At 33.0% G+C, this 27,640-nt stretch overlaps 1 protein-coding gene across 2 annotated transcripts in view; it reads left to right on the forward strand.

The window, feature by feature from the left end:
* The window catches only part of LOC114334818 (uncharacterized), a 905,910-nt gene that overhangs the window by 705,702 nt on the left and 172,568 nt on the right, over positions 1 to 27,640 (forward strand). For both annotated transcript variants that reach the window (XM_050662384.1, XM_050662383.1), the window contains exon 5: positions 17,061 to 17,095. The gene's annotated coding sequence lies outside the window, so the exon portion shown is untranslated. The remainder of the gene's footprint in view (positions 1 to 17,060; positions 17,096 to 27,640) is intronic.

The raw sequence follows: 27,640 nt of genomic DNA on the forward strand, positions 1-27,640 counted from the left end.
CATGTTAGCTATGCGTATGTTAAATTTCATGTCAATCCAAGCGCTTCTTTAAAATTCACAGCAAAACCCGTAAAAGAATGTACTAATATCGGAAAATTAGGAATTGTCTACAAAAAACTTTTGGCTACAAAATCCTGGTGCGTTCGCCATAAATTAAAATTTCTAGTAAAAATTTAAATTTTTGATGAATGCGCCAGAATTTTGTAGCCAAAAGTTTCTCATAGAAAATTCCTAATTTACCCACATTTTTACCCACATATTTTGGCGGTTCAGCATGTTATAAACCTGTTAACAGCACTGATGATGAACTTTTTAGTTCGAAAACGTTCTGTGGTGAAGCTCCTTTTATATATAATGTTCTTAAACTCCTAAGTGGAGCATAGAGCTTCAGTGAAAACGCGCCATCGGGTTCTATTTTGCGCTAGGGCCTTCACCTCATTCCAAGACTTTCCTTGACTTCTTATCTCGTCCATGATGGATCTTCTCCAAGTTTGTGCTGGGCGACCTCTTTTTCTCTTTCCTTGGGGATTCCACTCTAGGGCATTTTTTGCAATACTGGAACTATCTTTTCGGAGTGTGTGACCTATCCACCCCCACTTTCTGTATTTTATTTCATTTTCTACCCTCTTTTGTTGGGTCAGGTGTAGCAGATCTTCGTTTCTGATGGTGTTTGGCCAGAAAATACGAACAATTCTTCGTAGACATTTGTTAACAAAGACCTGCAATTTGTCTGTAAGGTATTTTGTCACTTTCCAGGTTTCACATCCATAGAGTAGAACAGACATAACATTTGACTGGAATATTCGGATCTTTGTACTTGTAGTATATTCTCCAGACCTCCAAACAGGGTTAAGCATGCTGAAAGTTTGTTGAGCTTTTCGTATCTTCATACGAATATCGTCTTCTGTACCTCCGCTTTCTGTTATGACACTTCCAAGGTACGTGAAGTTCTCCACATTTTCAATCTGCTTGTTGTCGATATTAAATAGCGTGTTGTTCCTTGCATTTATTCTCATCGACTTGGTTTTACCAATATTGATTTTTAAACCTATTTTATTGGTCTCAGTGGATAGTGTTTCCAATTGGTCGGCCACATCCTGGAACCTTTGTCCTAACAGGCAGATATCGTCGGCGTATTCCAGATCACTTAGGCGTGTGGTTAACGTCCATTTTAGGGGATAAGCTCCTTTTAGGGGATTTTTAAATAAATCTTTTATAAAGGATTTTACTAATTTTTTGTTATTAATGGTATAGCCAGTTAGAGGAAATTAGTTTCTTTATGGATTTAATGAGGTGAGTTTCCAGAAAGAATGTAGAAAGAAAATGAAAAATTATTTAAAATAGAGATAGAGCAAATAGAAATAGAGAAAAGGAAATTGCTCAGGCCCCACGTAAATTGAGCGATATTTAATGGTTTACCAATGTGTCCCCTTTTTTATTTGGATGTTGATGTAGCTAGAAAGAAAGGTCACCAATTGGTATAGGTACTGCACTGCGAATAGCAGCTAGATAGTCGGTGGAGAGTAAGTCGTAAGTTCTAAACTAGAAGGAAAAAATAGAAAATTGGGACCACTTAACTTTTTGTAAATAAAAGAAGAAAGTTAATAAACCTTAGACCTAGAAGAAAGTTAAGAAAAAACAAGGTCTGTTCTTTTCTTTTCTTTTGAACTTTTATTTTTAATCAACTTTTACATGAGAGTTTGTAAGCATGAAAGAAGGATGGAGTATCCAATGATGCTCCGTCTTATAGATTTATTTCGCTGTTTTAGTAAATCTTGTGGCCACGTTCGCCGGAGTCTTCTGATTATTGGTCCATTTTGGTAGAGATGTTCAATCAGTTCGATGTCGTGGTTTGTTGTTCGACTTACATGGTTGATCACTGTCAAATGTACTTCATCTCTTACAAAGGGAATATTCAGGTAATTCTGAATCGTGAGATTACTGACATACCATAGTAGACCAGCAATGGATCTAAGGACTTTTGATTGAAATCACTGTATTTTAGCCCATCCCCAGAGAAGGATACCGTACATTAAAATTGGTTTTAGTGTGGATTGGTATAGGAGTAATTTATTATTCAATGACAATTTGGATGTCCTACAAGACATTTGTCTGAACTTAAGGTCCAACTGCTTGCGTTTCATTTAGATGCCTTTATTCCATGTTAACCTTTGGTCGATATGCAATCCAAGGTGTTTCACTTCTGTGCTGATGGGGATGTGTGTATTTTAGTGTGAGTGGTGGACAAATTTGTCGGCGGGTAGTAAATGTTACTTGTACCGACTTCTTTTCATTCATTTTAATTCTCTTTTGATTGTACCATTCTGCGATTAAGTTTAGGTAGGTTTGGAGATCATAAGAGGTATCTGCTGAATTCCCATTAGTTGATAATTCAGTTACGTCATCTGCAAAGAATACAATTGTAGTATTGTGCGTTTCTGGTAAATGCGCTGTGAAGATCAGGAAAAGTAGTGGACCTAAAACGCTGCCTTGCGGGACCCCCGCTTCGTTAGTACAAATGATGGATTCTATGTCTAATGAAAATGCTTGTTGCTTGCATCTTTAACTAACAAACTTTTGAGGATTTTTCTCTTTTCCTCGACTTTTCTACTAACAGTTCCTCTTAACATGAAGATTTCATTGAAATAGAGATAGAGCAAATAAAAATAGAGGAAAGATTTGACCAGGCCCCACGTTGGGCGCCATTAAAAATGTATACCAAAGTATAACCCTTTTTTGATGTTGCTACAACGATCACAATTTGATATACTGCGAATGGCAGCCAGAGAGTTGGTGAAGAACAAGTCGTAGGTTCCAAATTAGCCTCTGACATTGGTATTTGACCCAATAGAACAAATTAAAAGATATGATAATTAAAAGATATGAAAATAGAGTAGACAGATAGATAAGAAGCAACAAACAAAAAAATGGCGCCACTTAACTTAAGTTTAGCAATAACAAATTCTGTTCTTAAAACCAAAATTGTTACCTACAAATAAATTAAAATCAGCACTGATTTGCTAGAACTTACGCATTATATTCACGCATAAATTCTTTACTGTTGCGATGACGTCTTCCTCTACCTTCGTTAACAACCGAATCCGTAGAACAAATCGGCGAAAGGATATAATAAGATAACGCATATAAAGCATTAGTTTACGATTCTGCTAAACCCAGGACTAATTTCGACCCCGCTTTCATTACATCCTCTCGCCGTTAATAAACCTAATAAATCTAGTCATTAGCTTTCCCCTTAATAACTGTATTTAGGCTTTTCATCGTCAAAATTTAAATTATCAAGTGAAAATTAGTTGGTTGCATCTTTAACTAACAAATTTTTGAGGATTTTTCTCTTTTCCTCGACTTTTCTACTAACAGTTCCCCTTAACATGAATAAATCATTAAAATAGAGATAGAGCAAATAAAAATAGAAGAAAGATTTGACCAGGCCACGTTGGGCGCCATTAAAAATGTATACCAATGTATAACCCTTTTTTGATGTTGCCAGAACTATCACAAATTGATATACTGCGAATGGCAGCCAGAGAGTTGGTGAAGAACAAGTCGTAGGTTCCAAATTAGCCTCTGACATTGGTATTTGATCCAATAGAACAAATTACAAGATAAGATAAAATAGAGTATACAGATAGATCAATAGATAAGAAGCAACAAACAAAAAATGGCGCCACTTAACTTAAGTTTAGCAATAACAAATTCTGTTCTTAAAACCAAAACTGTTACATATAAATTAAAATCAGCACTGATTTGCTGGAACTTACATATTATATTCACGCATAAATTCTTTACTGTTGCGATGACGTCTTCCTCTACCTTCGTTAACAACCGAATCCGTAAAACAAATCGGCGAAAGGAAATAATACGATAACGCATATAGAGCATTAGTTTACGATTCTGCTAAACCCAGCGACTAATTTCGACCCCGCTTTCATTACATCCTCTCGCCGTTAATAATCCTAATAAGTTTAGTCATTAGCTTTTCCCTAAATAATTGTATTGAGGCTTTTTTATCATCAAAATTTAAATTATTAAGTGAAAATTAGTTGCTTGCATCTTTAACTAACAAATTTTTGAGGATTTTTCTCTTTTCCTCGACTTTTCTACTAACAGTTCCTCTTAACATGAATAAGTTATTGAAATAGAGAGAGAGCAAATAAAAATAGAGGAAAGATTTGACCAGGCCCCACGTTGGGCGCCATTAAAAATGTATACCAATGTATAACCCTTTTTTGATGTTGCTAGAACGATCACAAATTGATATACTGCGAATGGCAGCCGGATAGGGTTGCTGGAGAACAAGTCGTAGGTTCCAAATTAGCTTCTGACATTGGTATTTGATCCAATAGAATAAATTACAAGATAAGATAAAATAGGGTAGACAGATAGATCGATAGATAAGAAGCAACAAACAAAAAAATGGCGCCACTTAACTTAAGTTTAGCAATAACAAATTCTGTTCTTAAAACCAAAACTGTTACATATAAATTAAAATCAGCACTGATTTGCTGGAACTTACATATTACATTCACGCATAAATTCTTTACTGTTGCGATGACGTCTTCCTCTACCTTCGTTAACAACCGAATCCGTAAAACAAATCGGCGAAAGGAAATAATACGATAACGCATATAGAGCATTAGTTTACGATTCTGCTAAACCCAGGACTAATTTCGACCCCGCTTTCATTACATCCTCTCGCCGTTAATAAACCTAATAAGTTTAGTCATTAGCTCTTCCCTTAATAACTGTATTGACTTAGTTGGGGATTAGACAGGATTCGGGGATAACAATTTGGACTCTTCAACGGGTATCTCTTTTGAACTATTCTCAGGATGGATTAATCACTTTTGTGAGCCGTATATTACGTTGTTTTCCCTTATTTTAATGATCGTTAGTTATAAATAACAGATAAAATAAAACAATGTATACATAAATATGTTAGTAATCAGCGAGAAATCTTAATAACCGGAGAACTAAAGATTTCTTACGCTTACTGGATGATCCTGATTTTCCCTTATTTTAATGATAGCTAGTTATTAACCCGCCAGTGGTCGCTATATGAGATTTACTCTCACAGTTTCAGAAAATTGCGCACAACTTTTTTTCTGGGAAATTATACGCGCTGTAGTTCCTTCTAGTCTCCTAACTATCCTCCCTCGACAATCTAATAGACTCGTCCGCTCAGATAGTGCTTCAGTTTACTTGGTATCATCATATTGTTGAGTCAGTGCGCTTCATGTGAGAGATTCCCTCATCAAGCGACTACCGGCATCACCAACTGTGTATAAAGCTTAATTTTATTTTCCCCTTTCAACCTAAAATAATATCATTTTATGATATAATAAAAGGCGCCGTGGATGTGGTCGATAGTATGAAAATCCTATATTCTGTTTCACGGGTTAGTTGTAGATGGTCACTTACCATAATATTTTTCAATGTTAAAGATTGGTGGCATCAATAGTCACATTTTATATAAAGATAATAAGAGTAAAACAGAAAAACAAAAAAAATCTTTTTAAAGCAAATGGCTTTATCGTTGATGAAACCTCATCTTTTTTGTAAAATTTTGTAAAGAAAGGCAAAAGTTGGATATGTGAGAGAAAATATCACGCGCGACCACTCGCGTAACAACCTACCTAGCGACCAATGCCGGGTGAATAACTAGCAATAAAGAAATCTGAATACCCAACAACGGAAAAACAGAAATAAAACAGTTAAAAATAGATGCAGGTAAAAAATCAAAGAGACAAATAGTGGAAAAGTCTATTGCATATAAAAAACCAGCGTATAATACATGTACTTTGTAGATCTAAAAAGTGCTTTTGACAGGGGGAGGCGAGATGACATCTTAAATTTATTAAAAACTGAACAAATAGACCAACAAGAAAAACAGAATGCCTTGAACTAAAAGGAGGAATCCGTCAAGGAGACTCGTTCAGTCCATTGTTATTCAATATGGTGATGAATCAAATAATTCACGAAGTAAAAAAAGCGACATGGATACCACATGGGAGCGAGCGCATAAAATCACGATATTATGCTATGCCGATGATTCAGTACAAATTGCTGATAACTAGGGTGACCTACAAAGGCAGTCCATACCTTCAATATCACAGCAAACAAAACATATTATGAGAATAGCATGGTCCAGAAAGCCACTGCGCATCCGCTAGGAAAAATATTCCGATTCGGATTGTTTGCACAATCTTACTGAGAAAGGACCCCTTTTAACAAATTTGCATGTTGCCAGAACAAAAAGTGGGTCAAAAATTTTTTAAACGTTTTTTTTTTTTGTTTTTTTCTAAATTTTTTTTTGCATGGACCAAAGTTTTTATTAGGTTTTTTGGATCATTCCAAACAGTAAAGGTTTTTAGTGGCTTTCTCTAAAGTTGATAGTTTTTGACATATAAGCGATTAAAAATTGAAAAATTGCGAAATTGGCCATTTTTAACCCTCAAAAACATCGATTGATGAAATCCCTAAGAGTTTTTTGCAATACAATATTCAAAAATCCTTTGTTTTTTAATTGCTAATCAAGCGTGCGCGACACTATTTTCCACCGTTGCATGTGTATACAGTATGGTGCAAATGAAAGGAATAAATTCGTTATTTCGTAAACCGGTGACTTTAAGGAAAAAACCCGAAACAGATCTATTTTTATTTTTAAGTTATGATATTGTGGCATATATGGTATACTAGTGATGTCATCTATCTGGGAGTGATGACGTAATCGATGATTTTTTAAATAAGAATAGCGGTCGTGTGCTAGCTCATTTGAAAGGTTCTTCAATTCTCTATTCAGTAATATAAACATTTATATAATTATTTATACAGGGTGTCCTTTTACTTCTTTTTTTGTCAAATAATTTAATTTAATAAAAAATTTTTGGACACACTGTATAAATAATTATGTAAATGTTTACAGTACTGAATAGATAATTGAAGAGCCTTTCAAATGAGCTACCACACGACCCCTATTCTTATCTAAAAAAATCATCGATTACGTCATCACGCCCAGAAGGATGAAGTCACTAGCATACCATATATGCCACAATATCATAACTTAAAAATAAAAATCGACCTGTTTCGGGTTTTTTCCTTAAAGTCACCGGTTTACGAAATAACGAATTTATTCCTTTCATTTGCACCATACTGTATACACATGCAACGGTGGAAAATAGTGTCGCGCACGCCTGATTAGAAATTAAAAAATAAAGGAGTTCTGAATACTGTATTGAAAAAAGCTCTCCAGGATTTCATCAATCGATGTTTAAAGAATATCTACCTGCCTTGGCAACATTCAAATTTTAAGTTTTTCACATAGTTTTTGAAGGTTAAAAATGTTCAAATTTTCAATTTTTAATCGCTTATTTGTCAAAAACTATCAACTTTAGAGAAAAGTCACTAAAGACCTTTTCTGTTCAGATTGATCCAAAAAAACCTAAAAAAAACTTTGTTCCATGCAAAAAATTAATTTTAGGAAAAAACAAAAAAAACCTTTAAAAAATTTTTGACCCACTTTTGGTCTTGGCAACATGCAAATTTGTTAAAAGGGGTCCTTTTTGTGTAAGATTGTGCAAAAAATCCGAATCAGAATATTTTTCCTAGCGGATGCGCAGTGGCTTTCTGGACTATCAGTAAAAAAAACTAAAATGTATATTGATAAGTAAAGAGCCGCGTAGGTGCAAACTAGAAATAGACGGCAAAATTATAAAACAAGTAATGAAAATAAATTATCTAGGAGTAGAGATCACTAGTGACAGGAATATAAGAAGAGAGACCACAGCGCAAGCAGCAAAAGCAGCAAAAGCAGCAAGAGTAAGTGGTTACCTCCGACAAACCATATGGAGAAACAAATATCTGACCACGGAAAGCAAAATAAAAGTATACAAGACAACAGTAAGACCAATCCTAACATATGCGGCGAAGACAAGGACCGATACAAGAAAGACGAAACAACAAATCAACGATATTGAAATGAAAGTATTAAGTTCAATAGCGGGCATATCATTAAGAGACAGACAAAGCAGCAGAAGTATACGAGAACGATGCAAAATTCAAAATATTAACAGGTGGATAAAAACAAGAAAGAAAAACTGGAACGAAGATGTAAACCGAATGGAACCAGATAGATTAGCGAACATCTGTAAAAACAACAAGCCGTATAGCAGAAGACCCGTTGGAAGGCCGCCGAAAAGGTGGAAAGACAATGTACTGTACAGTCAACAACAACTGAAACAGAATAAGAGGCAGACAAACAGGAGTAGTGCTAGTCGCGCAAAGAAGAAGAAGAAGATTCGCTAATCCCCCTGTCAGCTTAGATGATATTTTACTGTACTATTATTGACCCATTGATCAAATGTCCTTACTAATGTACAAAAAAAACTTAACAAATAAGAAATTATTTTGCTCTCATTTATGTCGTCTTTAATTTAACTTATTCTGCTCTGTTTTCCTTCAACTCTACTCGAAGTATTCGAGACGTGATATCGATCTATCCAAAAAACAGCTGTTAATGGAACAAGAACAAGATTTCTAACGAGTTGGCAGTTTAACTTTTATTGAGCAATGAAAATAATTTTCTCGTTATGGAGGATTTTATGACGCTAACTTGGATAATCGTTTATAGCACTAACTCATTGACTAACTTTAACTTTATTGAAGCGTTCTATTAAAGACTTGTTTAATATAAGTTGACCTATACTAAATTTAAAATCAAGATGCAGTAGAAATAAACAAACCGAGAATATTAAATGCTACTAGGAGTACTCCCGAATCATAATTTACAATGTATTATTGTGTTTCAATTTATCAATCAAAGATAGAATAAAAATTTTAATTTTTTTAATATAACGCGGGCACATAAATTTGATACACCCTGTATATTGATTTGTAACTATTTATTATAAGTAGTTTTTAAGAAGTGATTTATCGTTAGTAAGTTTTTTCCCTGAAAAATAAAACACATTAGGAAAGAAAGTGATATGAATAGACAATAATTGTTCAGGGTATTTGGAGATTATAACAGTGTTTTGTTATGCACGAGGCCAAAAGCCACAGTAATTAGTTCTTAGAAAATTAAGGTAAAGAAAGTTTGGAATTTTAATCTCTTTTTGTTTAACCACGAGTAAATTTTGTAGAATTTCCCGAAAGTAATTATTATGATGGTAGGAATATTTTTTGAAAGTATGAGTGGGTGGTTTCGAATGAAAAAAAGAATGGGAAGAAGAAATGTCTCTGATTGGTTTGGCAATTTGGAATAGGAAGGAGAGAAGGTGGAATTTTCAGATAGTTTTGGAAAGAGGGATCATTGTGTTACCGGCATCCGAAAGAAGCAGTCAAAAGTTTTCGTGAATAGTTCAGAAGCAAGTACTAGTATTTTGTTTTGATAGTGAGAGTAGCTGAAAAAAGTGGAACGAGAGACAAATCAAATCGAGAAGAAATACCTCTTCGATTCTGTAAAGTCCAAGAGAGTAAGTTACAAGAATTATCGTTATTAAAATTATTTGTGACACCAAGTAAAAAAGATACTTGGGTCTCAGGAGATTATTGTTGAGAGAAAGAGAGGAGAAAGATTTGGAGTTTATTGAACGAGTACTGGCAAAAAGAGGCCTGGCTGGTGTTTTGGAGAAATAGTTGCTGGTATGCTGCTGGATTCTTGCTGAGAACGGAGAGGGCTTTGATTGGTAGCCTAACATAATCAACAAGGAGGAGCTGGTTGGGTCAAGAGGAGACATCATTGTGTGTGAATCAAAAAGGTCAGTCAATAACCTATGTGATAGGTTTTCTTTATAATCAGAAGTTAATTTTTTTAGGTAAAAGCTTATGAATTTAAGATTCCAACATTTCAAAAATTTAATAGGAGGTATAAGTAATTTTGCGGATACCAAATTTGTTTATTTAGTTGGTTTTTTAATGGTATCAAAAACAAAGCGATAAATATTTTTTTTTGAATCAGATTAATTTATATGATAAAGGTTTCATTTGGACAATTATGCCCACAGAATTTATTTACAGAGCATTGCTATTGATAATAAAGGTATTTGTATGTGTTTATTTATGGTATTTCTATTTATTTCCTTTTCCTATTTTCATCCCGATAAGGATCAACTAAGAGATATTGAAACCACGAGAGAAGATAAGTATAACATAAGATAATTTAGACATTTTTTTTATTATAAAAAGGGACCCTGAGATTCTTTCTTAATTTTTATGTATGATTTGCGTTAATTAAATAATTGATCAAATAAATAATAATTAATATAAAAGTAATAGAAAGCAGGTCATAACAGTATATACATTGTAAATCCCAAATAATGATTTCCAAAGTTTATACATTGGAAATTATGATTCGGAAGTGCTCCTAGTAGCATTTAAATATTCTTGGTCTGTTTATTTCTACTGCATCTTGAATGTAAATGTAGTATAGATTATTAGATATATTTGTATATACAAAAAGTAAACAACGTACATTTAACTCTTCTTGGTCCTTAGATGGCGTCTTTAATGGAGGTTGGCGATGATTTTTCTTCTTCTTTTTCTTAACTGGCTTTACAACTCGGGTGAGTCTTCACCGCATCCACTATAGCCTTCCATCTTCTACGCTCTTCCGCTTCTATTTTGCATTGTTGTGACCCAGTCCTGGATAAATTGGCTTCAACATCATCCTTTCATATTTTCTGGGACGGTCTACTGATCTTTTTACCATCTGGTCTCTCAAAAAACACTGTCTTTAACAATTGTCTTGCTCTGATCTTACCATATAAGATGCATCCAGTTATGTTTGTAACGAGGTCGTTGCGTTGTTGCTCCAGGTAATTAAATCAGTCGAAGAAAAGAGTTCGCATTTTAAGACATTTTTATATGGAATCAAAACATACAAAAGATAAGATAATTAGACTTAATTACTCGTTAATTCCGTTAATAAAATATGTTTATAATCTACGCATCGAGCTTTCTGTTCGTGCCGATGATGTGACGATATTTTGTACATGAATGAATGATTTTGACGATCGCGTGAAATAGGAATTGCTTTTATTAATACGACATGAATGTATAAGGAAAGGGAAGAAAGGGAATCTCGCCCAGCTCGCCACATGAAAAGACATATTAGGGATATACGATCACCGCTCGTATAAGGATAGGTAAAAGGACAGGTAAGAGGAAAACTGTCGGATTCGCTCAGCTCGCCAAAACGACAGCGGAAAATGGTCGGTAAATACTACCTACATAAACTTACCTCTTATACCTCGCTGTTGTTTATTATTCTTCGATCAACGCTCCAAGAATAATATTCAACTAGGCTTTTCGTTCTGTCTTTTATATCGTCCGAGACGGTATAAAAACAAGTTTTACTAATTCATTTTCGTCCTCTAGACGATAAAATTATATTATCGTCACATGTTTTATATTATGTCTGACGCTGTTTTCAGTACCATTCAGTCACCAATTCGGCATGGTGACGCCTTCTCCAGTCTCCTGTCAATTGATCTCTCAGATGAATTGACTCTAGATCAATTGACTCTAGACTCTTAGAGGTGGGCCATCACTTCTGCAAATTAATCTCTACTCTGTGCTTTTCTTATTAGGATTTGGACGTCTAGTCCTGTCTAATCTTTGATGTTACGCAGTCAGGTCATTCGTCGTCTACCAGTACCACGCTTTTCTTCTATTTTTCCTTCCATTCTTCTTCTTCTTCTTCGTCTAGCCATTCACGTCCACATCTGAACATAAGCCTCTTCAAGTCTTCCGTTCCATTGCTTTTTGTTGTACGCTACTTGTAGCCAATTTTTCAGATCATCTGCTGTCCATCTCATAGGTCTGCCTCTGAGTCTTTTGTGTTGGTATGGTCTCCAGGTTGGAATTGTTCTGTTAGACAAGGCGAAATCGGCGAAAAAATATTTCCATGAGATTTTTTTGCATAATCATATTCGTGAGACATCCCAGAATAAGGTTCAAGAAGTCGCCCACGTGAAAAGTGGTCCAATTTTTTTTTTTAATCAAATTGCAAAAATCAATAGTTTAGGCCCGGACACATTTTTTAGATTTCTTGGACCATTTTAGATAAAAAAGGTATCTTATAATTTTTCTCTAAAGTTGCTCGTTTTCGAGTTATAAGCAATTTAAAGTTGAAAAAAACGAAAAATGGCGATTTTTAAGGCTTAATAATTCGGTTAAAAATTATTATTATGAAATTTAGAAAGTGACCAAATCAAAGATTAAAGCCTCCACTACATGATCCTGAAGAAATTTGTGTCATTAATTTATTACTAAGCTGTTATTTTTAAGTAAAAATAATGAGCGCCATGCACGTATTAGGCGGCCGGCAATGATGAGTGCAAGAGAGATGCCATTCCGGCAGTCAATGGTGCATCTTACTCGCACTCACATTTACAGCCACGTCAATACGATCTTACCACTCATTATTAATAATTGCATGGCGCTCATTATTTTTACTTAAAAATAACAGCTTAGTAATAAATTAATGACACAAATTTCTTCAGGATCATGTAGTGGAGGCTTTAATCTTTGATTTGGTCACTTTCTAAATTTCATAATAGTAATTTTTAACCGAGTTATGAAGCCTTAAAAATCACCATTTTTCGTTTTTTTTTCAATTTTAAATTGCTTATATCTCGAAAATGAGCAACTTTAGAGAAAAATTATAAGAGACCTTTTTTATCCAAAATGGTCCAAGAAACCTAAAAAAATGTGTCCGGGCCGAAATTATTGATTTTTGCAATTTGATTAAAAAAAAATTGGACCACTTTTCACGTGGGCGACTTCTTGAACCTTATTCTGGGATGTCTCACGAATATGATTATGCAAAAAAATCTCATGGGAATATTTTTTCCAACGAACCCGCCGTTTTCGCCTTGTCTATGTGCCATTTGTTTATATCGTTCCTAGCTACATGTCCAGCGTATTCCTATTTCAATTTTAATGATTTTTGTACCACATCGGTGACTTTGGTTTTCTGTCTTATCCATTAGTAGTTAAAGGAAAATATATCTTTCGTGTCTAAATTATGTAGAAGATAAGATGTTTTCTGTTTATTAACAATATTATTCTAACGATATTGTCATGGTCCAAGAGCTGTGAGACATTTTTGAGTAGGTATTTTAGGCAACCTGAAAATATTTCAGGTGACTCTTCCATAATAGCCTAATACAAAAATGCAGGTCTGGCTGGAGGGTAGCGGTTATTTTCCCCAAAAATCCCCCCAAATTTAAAAAAAGGATAAACATTGTTATTACAAAAAATATCATTAATGTGACTTTAAATTAAATTTAAATATTCAAAAATAAAGAAAATAAACAGGCCAGGCGATTTGAGGGCGATTTTAACTCTGCAAGATATTTGCATGGGCGCCCCGGGATTATTTTCAGGGGGTGCATCTGAACTTCACAAGATTTCATCTGAATCTGTACATACTATTAACGAGTATAAAATATACAACTATACATGCATAGTAGCTATGTACATTCCTTCCGGACACGGAGGTGCAATTGTTATTTTGACACGGTATTTTTTAATATTAAAAATAAATATTCTAAAAAACAGGTTTTTTTTTGGTGAAATTTTCCAACAATTAAACAAATTACGCGTGCAGGTGAATGAAAAGGGCTATAGGTAATTCTTCAACACCTAACGGAAATGGATGGATACTAAATATGGATAAATTAGATTTTAATTGGTTTGAGGGAGATTGGTTACCTCAATCAGTTTATGATGCTATAGTTCATTAGCGAACCAAATAAAATTTCAGATATATTTCTGAAGGTAAGCTTACATACACTTACTTTTTATAATTGAAATCTTTTTTTTTTTTAGTTAACTCAATCTTCTGCTTATTCGTGTGCCTCATCCTTTCATGACAATGGCGATCATCACGGCCCATTTTGTTTTGTCTGCAGCGATTCTGAAGAGTTCTATCGTTGTTTTTACACTTCACTACTTTAAAATTTTCAACCAGTATATGCATCGTCTTCCCGGTTCTCTTTTTTCTTGTACTTTTCCTTATATAACCAATGACATCACGTTTTTTTTATTTTGTAGTATGTATATGACCAAAGTAGCTCATTTTTCTTTCCTTCATAGTGTTGAGTATTTCTTTTGCCTTTTTCGTCTTTCTTAATGTTACCGTGTTTGTTACGTGTTGTGTCCATGATATTTTTTACATTATTCGATAACACCACATCTCAACAATGGCACAAAATCTTTTTTCAGATGCGCCCATGATTGTCCAGTCTTTGACTCCGTATAAAAGACAGAGAATACGTAGCAACTCAATTAATTAATCATTAATTAATTTTTAATTAATTTTAAATACATATTACAAATATTTACAGATCATGTAGAAGAGGAATCTGAGTCTCGAGGGGAGTCTGACGAAGAAGAAGAGAATGAATATTTAAGCTCAGATGAGGAGTTTGAAGAAGAAGTAGAAGATTCGGACGCAGAATTAATATAGTTTATAGCTTTATACTTTTCCACCTATATAACTATTTATAATAATAAATTTGTCTCTTTCTACCATATTTGCAAAATCTATTGTATAGTACGTATTATTTTCCTTTAATAATAAAAACTTAGTTAAGAAACTGTAATATATAATAATTATTCTAACGTTTCGAGGCACAACATGGGTATCGCCAGGTCACGTGATTTTTCTCGAGCAAACGGACTCGCTTAGCTACAACATAGGACGCAAACAGCTATCGGTATACGCTCTTTCTCACACTGCTGCTTACCTATAGCGCTTTTCATTTATATGTACGCGTAATTTGTTTAATCACCTGGCAGTTGGAAAATTTCACCAAAAAAAAACCTGTCTTTTTAGAATATTTTTTTTTTATTATTAAAAAATACCCTGTCAAAATAACAATTGCACCTCCGTGTCCGGAAGGAACGTACATAGCTACTATGCATGTATAGTTGTATATTTTATACTCGTTAATAGTATGTACAGATTCAGATTAAACTGCTGAAGTTCAGATGCACCCCCTGAAAATAATCCTGGGGCGCCCATGCAAATATCTTGCAGAGTTAAAATCTCCCTCAAATCGCCTGGCCTGTTTATTTTCTTTATTTTTGAATATTTAAATTTAATTTAAAGTCACGTCAATGATATTTTTTGTAATAACAATGTTTACCCTTTTTTAACTTTGGGGGGGATTTTTGGGGAAAAGAACCGCTACCCTCCAGCCAGACCAGCATTTTTATATTAGGCTATCATGGAAGAGTCACCTGAAAAAATTTCAGGTTGCCAAAAATATCTACTCAAAAATGTCTCACAGCTCTTATACTATCAAGGAATAAGGCTATAACATATTAAAAACTTACTTAAATCGGACAACAGGTTTAGGAGATATAAGACATCAAAAATGACCTATTTTTAAGGTGGCCGGTTAATTTTGGCCTAGAGTTTAATTTCTACAACTTAAAGATCTCCATTCATTCGTTTAAAACTTCTTCATTTCTAATAATATGGTCAGTCCATCGAATTTTTAGAATGCGACGGAATATACACCTCTCAAATTTATTATGATCATTTAAACTTGCTACAATATGACCAGTACACCTCTATCTGGCTTGTCTAATCTCGCAGGTCTTTTATTGCTCTGAATATTCTCTTCTATTTACGGAGTCGTAGGATTCCTTGTAGTATACAGGGTGTTTCATTAATAGTTGTCCATATAGTAACTGGAGAAACCTTAGCACAAAATACGAAGATTTAACCTAAAACAAATAAATAAAATGTGGTTCCTTACTGAGTTACAGGGTGTTTTATCTAAAAATTTAAAAAGTAGTTTTGCTCAGAATTCTAAAACTATTCGACATATCCTTTTCATACTTGGCAGGAAGTATAGGTACTATACAAACTACTAAATTATGTTAAACAGACGTTTCTGTCTATTACCAGAGGCGTACAAGGGGGAAAGTGAATGGTTGACCCTTTCCAAATTCTACGCCACTGGCTAAATTGCTATTTTAGTTCAATTTTTGGATTCTCCAATACTTTCCATGAAAATAATATACTCTTCATTCGTAGCGATAAAGTCGTTAGTTTTCGAGATCTTTGAAGTTAAAAATGAAACGACACGGTTATTTTGATTAATGTATTGTGTCACTTCAATTTTCATTTCAAATATCTCGAAAACTAATCATTTTATCGTTACGAATCAAGAGTATATTGTTTCCGTAAAAAGTATTGAAAAATAAAAAAATTAGACTAAAATAGCAATTTCGTCAGTGGCGTAGAATTTGGGAAGGGTCAACCTGCCACTATCCCCTGTCGTACGCCTCTGGTAGTATCTAGAAACGTTTATTTATCTTAATTTAGTAGGGTGTACAGTACCTACACTTTCTGCCAAGTATGATAAGGATACGCCAAATAGTTTTAAAGTACTGGGTACAAATAATTTTTAAATTTTAATCATATGAACCATACCATAAATTAATCAAAATAACTGTGCCGTTTCATATTTAACTTCAAATATCTCGAAAACTAATGACTTTATCGTTACGAATGAGGAGCATATTATTTACGTAAAAGTATTGGAGAATCTAAAAACGGTACTAAAATAGTAATTCCTCCAGTGGCGTAGAATTTGAGAAGGTTCAATCATTTACTATCCCCTGCCGTACGCCTCTGGTAGGAGCTAGAAAAGTTTGTTTATCATAATTTAGTAGGGTGAATAGTAGTCGCACTTTCTGCCAAGTATGAAAAAGATACGTCGAATAGTTTTAAAATACTGGGCAAAAATATTTTTTAAATTTTTAGATAAAACACCCTGTAACTCAGTAAGGAACCACATTTTATTTGAGTGTTTTAGGTTAAATATTCGTATTTTGTGCAGAGGTTTCTCCAGTTACTATATGGACAATTATTAATGAAACACCCTGTATAAAAATATGTGGTGAAAAATATCTAAGGGTTTTTTTCAAAATTTGTCTTGGATTGAGATAAAAAAATTTATTATAATGGAAAGAAACTCTAAGTAGGGGAATCTTATTAATAATCTTCTTTTTTGTTACAGGTTTTTTAGAAGCTGCAAATGAATATAAAATATTGGTAAGTTGAATATTTCTAGACTAATACTCTGGGCTAATTAGCAAAATACAAGGAAAAGTTATTTACCAGCAATTTTATTTCTAGAATTGAATCTTTTGATTGTATATATATTAATAATATAGGTATGCAGTCTCCAGATAGTGTGCTACTTTTTTATAAACAAAATGGCGCCCGAAAATCGTGTTTTTTTCAATTTTTACTCTATAACTCTAAAGATTTCTGACTTTACACCAAAAACACCCAAATAAAAATTCACCGTAATTAAATTCTGCATAGAGACGTGTTTTTCCCGATTTACTTCGACGAAAATTTTCCCCGGAAAATGCAGGTTTTTTCAACAAAATTTTTAATTTTCGACTAAAATTTTAGATAAGTAATTGTTCATCAATAATTAAATAACTTAGTAGTATTAAAGATCCTTTCGTATAGATTATAATTCCAGAAGCCGATTAAATTAAATGATGAAAACGGTATTGGAAAAAAAGCGGCAGGACGCTTCTTTTAAAAGAAAAAAAGTTTAATTGTGATAAGTGATTCCTGAGATACAACCAGTCAAAGTTGATCGGCATTTACGCAAAGATATAAATAATAGGATCAAAATTTTCGAACCATCACCTTTTTATTTTTGTCCTCTTTCTCCACACAAATTTTCATATCTTTAAAATATTCATAACGTATATTATTATAATAAAAACTATCGATATTATGAGTGAAAATTGCCAAAAAATAGCAAAATTCCAATAAAAAATTAGGTTGGAGAAAATGTAATCTCAAAGTTCAAAGTCGGTATACGTTAAAAAAAATGCATTTTCTCGGCTTTCCATGGAGCAATTTTCTTCATTCTTTTTTGTTTCCAACTAACTCGAGTAGAGCCATCTAACTAACGGATTATTAAATGTCACTCTTGCTTTTGTTTTATTATAATAAATTAATTTATTTATAAGAAAAGAAAACTACATATTTTTTCCAGTTGTAGACTTTTTTTAGATAAACTTAATACAAGTGTATCTTTTAACGTTAAAAACACAAATATTCTCATTTGAAAGCTGTATAGTTATTTAAACAATCTTTATTTAAACAAATTAAAAAATTTTGTAATAATAAATAAATTAATTTATTATAACAGAACAAAAGCAACTTTGACATTTAATAATGCGTTAGTTGGATGGCTCTACTCGAGTTACTTGGGAACAAAAAAAGAATTAAGAAAATTGCTCCATGGGAAGCCGAGAAAATGCATTTTTTTAACGTATACCGATTTTGAACTTTGAGATTAAATTTTCTCCAGCCTAATTTTTGATTGGAATTTTGCTATTTCTAGCAATTTTCACTCGTAATATCGATAGATTTTATTATAATAATATATGTTATGAGTTTTTTATAGATATGAAAATTTGTGTGGAGAAAGAGGACAAAAACAAAAAGGTGATGGTTTGAAAATTATGATCCTATTGTTTATATCTTTGCCGTAAATGCCGGTCAACTTTGACCGGTTGTATCTCAAGAATCACTCATCAAAATTAAACTTTTTTTCTTTTAAAAGAAGCGTCCTGTCGCTTTTTTACCAATACCGTTTTCATCATTTAATTTCATTTAAAATTTCCCGAGATATTCTATTTGTTTATATGCCAAAAAATTGTTTATAAATTTAAAATATTCCTGAGGCCGCTTAAATAGTCCAATGTCAATTCCGTAAAGTGCATTAGATAGGTACAGTGTTTTTTTATACAAAAATCATAGTTATTCTTATGTGTCATAATTATTGTGATTATTATAAATTTTTAATTAAAAATTCAATTGTTGCTAAACTCTTCATTCAATTTCGATCGGCTTCTGGAATTATAATCTATGCGAAATGGTCTTTTATATTACCAAGTTATTTAATTATTGATGAACAATTACTTATCTAAAATTTTAGTTGAAAATTAAAAATTTTGTTGGAAAAACCTGCATTTTCCGGGAAAAATTTTCGTGAAAGTAAATCGGGAAAAACACGTTTCTATGCAGAATTTAATTGCGGTGAATTTTTATTTGGGTGTTTTTGGTGTGAAGTTAAAATCTTTGGAGTTGTAGAAAAAAATTGAAAAAACACGATTTTCGGGCGCCATTTTGTTTATAAAAAAAGTAGCACACTATCTGCGGACTTTGCATATCTATCTTATTAATATATACAGTCATTAGATTCGATTCCAGCAATAAAATTGCTGGTAAATAACTTTTCCCAAAAACTTGTTTAAGCTATAACGGGCTTTGTAATAAAAGTTGATAACCATGTATATTTATGTAAAATATTTACTTAAATGTTACTTCCTCTTCTGTTTCTTTAGTTTGCCTAAATGATGACGTGTATCATAATTTAGGCACACTAATAATAATAATCATATTTATCGCGCCGAACCTAGTAGGCCAAATAATTAATTGACCACTACATGTACATATTATGTTCTGGTCTTGCTAGTATCCTCCAATTTGTGACGTAAAATCTTTTTAGATCATCTGCTACATCCATCTTCCACCTTCTTCTGTGTCGACCTTTGTTCTAATGTCCTCCAAATGTACTTGACATTGACATTTTCGGTAGTGTACCCTCTGGCATCCACTGTACGTGTCATAACCATCTTAGTCGTTGGATTTTTATTACTTCTAATATGCTGGGCTCCCCATATAACTCTCTCAGATCTTCGTTTGTCCTTCTGATCTAAACGTTTTTCTTCATTTTTCATCAAAATATATTCCTTAGTTCTTTCTACTAAATATCTGCACTATTTCTTGTTGCTTTTTATCTAATGTTCATGTCTCTGATGTTATCTTAAATGCTATCTTAGATGTTATTTGGTCATTTTCTGGACTTTTGTTATTTTTTAGGCTCTCTAAAATATTTTTAACTTCTTTCCTAGTGGTAGGCATATCGTCAATATATTTTGGATTTGACTGTATACTTGGATATTCTTCCTCATTGCCTAGGTTTACTCCCAGATTTTCTTGATCATTCAACAAATGTTCGAAATATTCCATCCATCTGTAAAATATCCTTTTCATTCATTAATTTTTCCATTTAGATCTCTCACAATATTCTTTCTTATCATTTTTTATCTGCTGATATAAATACATTTTGTGGTTTTTCTCAATTTCTTCTAAGAATTTATATTTATTAAATCTTCTTTCCTTTCTTCTTGATATTTTTTCAGTTCTTGTGAGTATTTTAGTGTACTCACTTGTAGGATCTTCTGACTCTAATTTCAGCATAATATTGAACAATGTGTTCTTCATTTTTTCAATGTTTTCTCTGCTGTTTTCTCTACTGTTCTAATATTTGTTAAAAGACTATTTATAACTTCGATTATTCTATAAACGAGTATTAGTATTTTTCTGTTGCTTTCATGGACTATTTATGCGGTTTTTACGGATTTTGTAGTTCTAATATATTTTTAACGTACACAATATTCCCCGTAGGTTATCCTGAAACGCCGCAATTCTGTCTGGTTAGATTTATATAATAGCAAACCCATTCGCCTGTTCCATTTATTTAAAACCATACATTCTGATACCTCGTAGCATATTATACGTATTATAAAGTTGAAAATACATTCATGTAGTAGCGAGGCTTCATGCTGATACTTTATTTAAAGCTAATGTACCGTAACTGGCTTATCGCCGTACCTAGCGTGAAAAACAAAATTTAAAACAGGCGATATAATGAGCCCTGCTAACATCTGCGTCTGCTAAAATGTAACCGACTTAATAATTTAACAGCCTTCTGATCGCAGGTTTCTATTTAACACTTGTTTTCTTAATATTTTCATTCAGAAAACGATATATTTTTAATCTATTATCAGTAATAACAAGCTGCATTGAAGGAGATATTCGCAAATTATAGAATACATCCCACGAGTGTATATACGATTACAGTGAGGGACAAAATTATGGAATAAATTCATTTTTTCGAAAATATCATCCATCTAGGCGCGATTACGCAATCAATGATTTATTAATGGAAAATATGGGTCGAGTGCTAGCTCATTTGAAAGGATATTTAATTCCCTGTTCAGTAATATAAACATTAACATAATTATTTATTATCATAAATCTATACTACAATAAAACAACGTTTGAACGGGTGGAAGATAGTGAGACAAACTAAGTGGAAATTCAAATAGGCGTCAGACAGGGATGCGTGCTGTCGCCACAATTATTTAATGTGTACAGTAAAACCTCGATATAACGGATCTCTATTTAAGGGACTTCGGATATAACGGACAAAAAATCCGGTCAAATGTAAAAAAATTTAAAACTTCCTGTTAATATTATACATACTTAACCCTGCCCATACCAAGATACATTGCATAACAACGCGTCCCCGTGGATCCCAAACTCTCTATTTTACAAAGAAATTCAATAAACTTTTTATTATAGCATAATGAGGACACATTTCTAAATAGTCTGATTTATTTTAAACCTATTTTTATATAACGGACTTTCGGCTTTAACGGACACACCCCGTCCCCTCAATTAGTCCGTTATATCGAGGTTTTACTGTACTCCCAACTAATATTTCAGGAGGCACTATGGGAAAGAACTGAAGGTGTACAGATTGGAATAAAATAAGATTTGCAGACGATACTGCAATGATGGCGGAGAATATAGATGATTTACAAATTCTCTTAGAAACCAATAACTGCGAAAGCAAAAACCAATTAACAATGAATATAGATAAAACCCAAGACATGGTGATCTCAAAAAACCCTGTTGACAACATACATACATCTAACATTCAGCGTAAACCGCTAGAGCGTGTAGACAAGTATAAATACCTCGGAGCAATTATAAAGTCACATTTAGATCAAGGTGAGGAGATAAAGTTCAGAATAGAAATACATAGCTCGAAAAGGATTTATAAAATACAAGTCAATGTGAAAAAATAAATTGAGTATGGCATCAGACTGGGGTAGAAACTGGGACTCTGTAAGCGAAATTCGTAAAAAAATTGGAAGTATTCGAAATGTGGCTATATAGGCGTATTCTGGAAATTCCTTGGACTGGAAAAATTTCAAACGAACTAGTGTTACGACGAATTGGACATGGCAGAAAGCTTATGAATGCAATTAAAATAAGGAAGACATCATATCTGGGCCATATACTTCGAAACGATAAAAACACTCTTTGCTACAAGTCATCATGCAAGGAAGAGTAGAGGGAAGAAATGATTTGGAAAGAAAGAAGAAATCTTGGGTGAGGAATATCAGCGATTGGACTAACCTCAGTGTTGAACAGATATTTCACGTAACAAAGATAGGGAAGCGTTTAAAGGAGTGATCGCCAACTTTCGTTAAAAGACTGCACAAAAACAAAAACAAAAAACGAAAAAAGTGATTTCTCGCAGAAAGCACTTATTCTTTTTGGAAATTATCTTCTCTCGCTTTTAATTGCTTCTGAATGTAGTATCTTTTTTTTATTTCTCCTTGTTATGTTTGTTTAAAATGTTTTAACAACATGCAAACATTTCTATCATTCTTGATGTCGTTACAGACATTTCTGTTTGTAAAGACATGCAAATCACTTTTATCATTATTGATGTCTTTACAGACATTTCAATTCGAATAATATCTACAATAGTATAAGAAAGCAAACGGTCTTAAAATACTAAAAAAAAAAGATACTGGTATTTTTTCTAAAGCAACCTATGATCACCGTATCCAGCTACGGAAAGCTCGAAACGGAACTGGAAGATCAAGTGAATAGAGTAAACAGAACCGCATATTGCCTGAATGAAATAAAACGGAGAAAAAAAATATTGGGAAAGATGTGAAAGGCAGAATTTACAAAACAATCATCAGACCAATAATGACATACGCGGCAGAAATACAATCTGAAACAAAGAGGACAAAAAGAATGCTAGATACAAAAGAGATGAAAACCCTTCGAAAAAAAAAATGGTAAGACACTATAGGAGAGAGCTATAAATACATATATACGAAGGAGATGCAAGATGGAGAACATTAAGAACTGGATAATAAAAGAAGAGTAGAATGGAACTACCACATAACCCGAACGACAACCAAGACGGTTCACCGATAGAAATACGATCAGTGGGAAGACCACTAAATGATGGACCGACAAATTACTGGAGGCTCATTGGAAAAAAAGACAGCCATATCTACACAAAAAGAAGAAGAAGATAAAAATAGTTCTTAAGTTGAGATTTTTTACTCTGATGATGTTTCTTTAATCAAAATTTAAACATTAAGTAATAAATTTTGATAACCGCCATTATTTCGGATTCACCTAAACCGCCTTATTAAATTTTTAATATAAAAATATATATATAGTGTACTTATCTTTTCTTGAAAAGACCAATAACTCAGCAGCGGTAAAAGAGTCGAGACCAAGTCGAGTCGTAGAAAAAGAATATTATTTTTCCTCGCCATTTACCCCACAGATACTTCAAAAACACACTGTCGGAAAAACGTTACTTGACTTCATTTCGAAAGTTCTCGCTCTATTGTGTTGTCTCTGCCACGATTTGCGCTCACAATATATGACAAAGGGCCATTGAGCCAACCATCGATGAGTACCTACCAAGCCGTAAGTTTTATAAAGCATTTCCTCCTAGATGACACACACTGATGACAAAATATTTACTGTTCCGTACACTCTCACGTAGATTTATTATTTATTTAAAGCTGCAAAAGGTGCTTAGATTTTCTGTGAAGCCCTGAATAAAAATCTGCAGCCCTAAAAGTTTGATAAACGCTTTGCACTATAAGAGAATGTTTGATAGTTATACTCGATTTGAAAATTATCGATAGCAAACATTTATACATTTACGATAGCAAAAAAATTATGAGAAAACGAAATAAAAGTGAAGATTTACCTTGATATCCGGCTCGAGTGACCAAAATATGTACAATTGAGGCATGTTGAAACGTTACCTGACTTTATTTCGAAAGTTCTAGCTCTATTGTGTTGTCTCTGCTAGCTCACAATATATGACAAAGGGCCATTGAGCCAACCATCGATGAGTACCTACCAGGACGTAAGTTTTACGGCTTGGTACATTCATTTCCTCCTACCTGCTGATGACAAAATATTCACTGTTTCGTACACTCTCACGTAGATTTATTATTTATTTAAAGCTGCAAAAGCTGCTTAGATTTTCTGTGAAGTCCCGGACAAAATTCTGCAATCCTAAAAGTTTGATAAACGCTTTGCACTATAAGAGAATGTTTCGATAGTTATATTCGATTTGAAAATTATCGATAGCAAACATTTATACATTCACGATAGCAAAAAAATAATGAGAAAAAAAATAAAAGTGAAGATTTACTTTGATATCCGGCTCGAATGACCAAAATATGTACAATTGAGGCATGTTGAAACGTTACTTGACTTCATTTCGAAAGTTCTCGCTCTATTGTGTTGTCTCTGCCACGATTTGCGCTTACAATATATGACAAAGGGCCATTGAGCCAACCATCGATGAGTACCTACCAAGCTGTAAGTTTTATAAAGCATTTCCTCGTAGATAACACACACTGATGACAAAATATTTACTGTTCCGTACACTCTCACGTAGATTTATTATTTATTTAAAGCTGCAAAAGGTGCTTAGATTTTCTGTGAAGTCCCTGACAAAATTCTGCAATCCTAAAAGTTTGATAAATGCTTTGCACTATAAGAGAATGTTTTGATATCTAGTTATACTCGATTTGAAAATTCACGATAGCAAACATTTATATATTCACGATAGCAAAAAAATAATGAGAAAAAGAAATAAAAGTGAAGATTTACCTTGATATCCGGCTCGAATGAACAAAATATGTACAATTGAGGCACGTTGAAATGTTGCTTGACTTAATTTCGAAACTTCTCGCTCTATTGTGTTGTCTGTCACGATTTGCGCTCACAATATATGACAAAGGACCATTGAGCCAACCATCGATGAGTACCTACCAAGCTGTAAGTTTTATAAAGCATTTCCTCGTAGATAACACACACTGATGACAAAATATTTACTGTTCCGTACACTCTCACGTAGATTTATTATTTATTTAAAGCTGCAACAGCTGCTTAGATTTTCTGTGAAGTCCCGGACAAAATTCTGCAGTCTTAAAAGTTTGATAAATGCTTTGCACTATAAGAGAATGTTTCGATAGTTATATTTGATTTTAAAATTATCGATAGCAAATATTTATACATTCACGATAGCAAAAAAATAATGAGAAAAAGAAAAAGTGAAGATTTACCTTGATATCTGGCTCGAATGACCAAAATATGTACATTTGAGGCACTTTGAAACGTTACTTGACTTCATTTTGAAAGTTCTTGTTCTATTGTGTTGTCTCTACCACGATTTGCGCTCACAATGTACAGGGTGTTTGGTAAAGAATGGGCCATAGCTTAACCTTAGATTCCCGAAGTTAAAATAGGTCGATTTAAGCTTACTTGCCTTGGTACGAAAGTTGATAATAACCGAAATACAGGGTATCAAAGTTAAACTTTTATTTTATTTATTTTTGAATATTTCCTGACAGGCATGGGACAACAACACGAAATTTGGTAAGTGGTGCTGGTATTGTACAATCTACTAAATTATGTTAAATAATCGTTCCTGGCTGCTACCAGAGGCGTACGACAGGGGAAAGTGGATGGTTGACCTTTCCCAAATTCTATGCCACTGATGAAACTGCTATTTTAGCATAATTTTTAGATTCTCCAATACTTTCGTTGCAAATAATATACTCTTCATTCGTAACGATTGAAGTTAAAAATGAAAAGGCACACTTATTTTGATTAATGTATTATAGAATAGAATAGAATAAAATTTATTTCATCAAATATACAAAATTTCTTTTGTTTTTGACAAGTCAAAAGAGTACGTACCTACATTATAAAATTTTGACAAAATTTAAAAGATATTATGCTCCTTTGTTTTTAGCTTCAAATATCTCGAAAACTAATGGCTTGATCGTTACGAATTAAGAGTATATTTTTTACGAAGAAAGTATTGAAAAATCAAAAAATTGCACTAAAATGGCAATTCCGCCAGTGGCGTAGAATTTGGGAAGGGTCAACCATTCACGTTCTTCGTCGTACGCCTCTGGTAATAGCCAGAAACGTTTGTTTAACATAATTTAGTAGATTGTACAATACCAGCACCACTTACCAAATTTCGTGTTATTGTCCCATACCTGTCAGGAAATAATCAAAAATAAATAAAATAAGAGTTTAATTTTGACACCCTGTATTTCGGTTATTATCAACTTTTGTACTAAGGTAAGTTAGCCTAAATCGACCTATTTTAAGCTCAGGAATCTGAGGTTAAACTATGGCCTATTCTTTACCAAGCACCCTGTATAACAAAAGGCTATTGAACCTACCATCGATGAGTACCTACCAAGCAGTAAGTTTTATAAAGCATTTCCTCCTAGATGACACACACTGATGACAAAATATTTACTGTTCCGTAAACTCTCACGTAGATTTATTTTCTGTGAAGTCTAGGACAAAATTCTGCAATCCTAAAAGTTTAATAAACGCATTGCAGTATACAAGAATGTTTTGACATCTACTTAAACTCGATTTGAACTAAAATATTCGCGAAACGCAAACCATGGCCATTGGAGTCACCGCAGAAGACCTGGAGATAGATAACAAATAAAAAAAATGTGTGTACTTTGTACACACGTAAGACGTTATACTTCTATTTTTATGATTTCAACGAAACAATTATATTTTAAACAATTTAATTGTATTTTTATTTAAATATTAAACTAATTTTAATACTTAAAATAATACCAAAAATTAAAAATAACGTTAATACGTTATTTTTTATGAACTGGAGCGTCCCATAATTGCTTTTAATCGTATAAACTCTAAAAAATGTCGACAGAATGTCTAAAAAACAGAATATGCAGTTTTCAATAGTAATACCACTAGTGATTAAATTTTCGCGATAAGTCTGTCGATTTACTTCTAAACGAAACTGAGTTGCTTGAAAACACCACGAGTTCGTAGGACGAGTGGTGTTTTCTTTAAGCAACTCAGTTGAGCTTAGAAATAAAACACAGACTTATAAGATAAATTAAATCACGAGTGGTATTTTATTAGACTATTTCACGAACAAAGATATAGGTCAAAAATTCAGTAGAATGAGAGGAAGGAATTTAATAATAATACATTTGATCTAGGTAACCCAAATCTACCCATTTTTTGAATAATTCACAATTAGTCATAATCATGAAATATTTATTATAACTATAAATAATTTGTTATAATTATTTTTTACCTATAAAAATAAATATGAAGGCCCAGTCTTTTATAATGAATGCTAGTCTTTCGTTGTTATTTTCTGCATCTAATTTGTAGTTGCGATCCACACAGAACATCATAAATTGTCTCCATATATAAGATTTAGATTTTCCTGTATTACTCGGTATATTTTCTTCAATGTTTTGGTTTATAACTTCGTTTGAAGTACCACCGAAACGACTCATTTTGACGTATACAGCTACAATAATTTTTTTGGCAAACGTCAAACTTTGCTTT

This window comes from Diabrotica virgifera, chromosome 9 (assembly GCF_917563875.1).
Source record: "Diabrotica virgifera virgifera chromosome 9, PGI_DIABVI_V3a".
NCBI classification, from domain to species: domain Eukaryota; kingdom Metazoa; phylum Arthropoda; class Insecta; order Coleoptera; family Chrysomelidae; genus Diabrotica; species Diabrotica virgifera.